Source organism: Tasmannia lanceolata, unplaced genomic scaffold (genome assembly GCF_043159265.1).
Source record: "Tasmannia lanceolata isolate RefF3 unplaced genomic scaffold, GAP_Taslan_0.1 ptg000037l, whole genome shotgun sequence".
In the NCBI taxonomy this organism is placed as follows: domain Eukaryota; kingdom Viridiplantae; phylum Streptophyta; class Magnoliopsida; order Canellales; family Winteraceae; genus Tasmannia; species Tasmannia lanceolata.
Window position 1 is genome coordinate 57,586,096 of NW_027518714.1, and position 2,465 is coordinate 57,588,560.

A 2,465-nucleotide genomic window follows, 5' to 3' on the forward strand; every position below is an offset into this window, starting at 1 on the left:
AAGCAGCATAGCTTCACATGAAGATTGTAGACACACCCAAATTCAATAAATAGGTAAGGACTCTAACAACAATGCGTGCTTTAGATAACTTGATGATATCATTCTTCACTAGTTATGTTGGTGCCCCTCACAAAATAAGAGCATAATAATACGAATACTTGTTGGCTCATACTGCTAGCTTTAACTATTTCAGGCATAACACATTTAAGTTGGCCAAACAAATACATTTAAGACATTTAAGACAAAGTTTGGAAACTAAATTTAAATCTAGGAAGCAATTTTGTTAGGTTGATATGTTTGAGAAGTTAATTTGAACATGAAAATATGTATGTCGATGGCCAAATCAGTCATAAAAATTCATCAAGTATATATAGTGGTTTGAAATGATCATTCAACTGCCAATAGAATGCTCTTCCAAGTAAGAACCATCAAAACAGTTAGGACATACCTTAAGGGTCTATTTATTTGGATGCTGTTGAAAGACTAGGATATGTCGTTTTCAGGCCTTACCCATGGGTTTTCACTGTTTGTTTAGAGGTAAAAGGGGATGATAATAATGAGAAGGCAAGAAAAAACAAAACAAATTTGTAAATGACTCATAACAGGTCCTGAGGTCAAAACCCAACAACTCCTCGATATTGAAAATCCTTGTGTACGGCGAACCCAAAAAAGAGGGGTCGCACTTGAGGGGGAGTTATGAAGTATAAATGATTAAATAATACCAGCTCTAACCGCTTAAGCATTTGGAGCAATTGGTTGTTTCACATTCTTCTCACTAGATGCAACTACCCCCAAATGTATATTCGGCGAATGTTCAAAGTCTAGAAAATCATCGTTTCACAAGGACCCTTGCCATGTGTACAATGATTGGGTCCATGAATCTAAACCTTTGATCAAGCACGTTGAAAGAGATGTCTTTTACGATGTCATTAAGCAGTTGGTTTTTGCTTAGCACGATCTTCAGAATGAGATTTCCATTCGCAGAATACCTACACCTACACCTACTTGGTTGTCCTGTGATGACCCATCATATCAACGATCCTGATCAGTTTTGCAGTAGACCTAGACCTATTGGGTCACCCTGTGATGACCCATCAGTACAAATACCATGTGTGCACTGAGTCATTGTCATTTACTTTCATTAGGAAGACGAGCTCGTCTTGCCCGTTGACCTCTCGGTTAGGGCCATTCAATAGTATTTGGATGGATTCGGGTTCGAACTAGGCCAAGTGGCTATGATCATTTGCTTATAGTGGGACCACTAGAAATTGTTGGGAAGGAAAGCCTTCCCATCCGTGTGTGAATCCAAGTTCAAAGCAACCAACAAACATTTCTACGTATATGCCGGGAAAAATAAACCACACCACAAATAAAACAGTGCAACCTCGAAAAGCAAGAACATCGATAAGATGCAACCACAAGGTTAGTACATCAACAGATTTATGTGGGAAACCCTTCAATGTGAAGGAAAAAAACCACGGGACAAATCCAAGAGAGATCCACTAAAAGTAGAAAAAGATTACACTGTTTTTCCTTCTTTAAGTTCTTTGTCTAAAAACTTGAGGCATCACAAATCCGGAGAGACTGACAAAGAAATTGAAGAGATACAAAGTTACCTTACAAATCGCTAATCTCCTCCTAAAAAACAACAAAAATTGCCTTCCAACGAATCAGAGATAATCCGGAATACAACCACAACAATACCCACTTTCCGAGTAGTAGTTCAGCTCCGTTTGGTTGCCGGTTAAAATTTTGTCCCATGAAGTTTTAGTAAAATTTTAGTCCCATCCCATGTTTGGTTGCCTTTTAGCACTAGGTTTTTTTTTAATCCCACTCTTGTAATGATTGCTTGTGTGGTGAACTTTTTAATCCCACTTTTGTAATGATTGCCTTTTCATCCCATCCTAAAATAATCCCAGGAACAAAAATAAACCAAGGAACCAAAAAAAAGTTTGAGAAGAATTTTTTTCTTCCCAACAATTAAAGCAACCAAACAAAGGGTTTTTTTCCCCACCATAGTCCGGTCAACCAAACATGGGATTTTTATTTTACCGGGATCGTTCTAAGACTCTTTTTTTCCCACCAATCTCCTGGGATTTTTTTTCTCACACATAAATCCCAAGAACCAAAAAAAACCCGGCAACCAAACAAAGTTGGAGATGAAACCCTTGGCGTTGCGCTGTGAAACCAGCCCTGCTACAATCTGCTCTTACTCTTCAAGGCACTTCAAACCGCGATCGATTTTGCTTCCTCACGAGACACCTTGTTTTCTTTCATTTAAGTAGCTAGCAAGAGCTACTGGGGTTCCAATAAGCTCTCATAGCATTGAAAATGAAAAGACAAGGTTTAGTTTGTGTCATTATCAAAACATGGTAGTGCAAATATCAGTACCTTTTTTTCTTTTTTTTTCTGGTTGAGACAGACATAACTCACGGCAACTATCCCTTGTGCTTGGATGTTGTAGT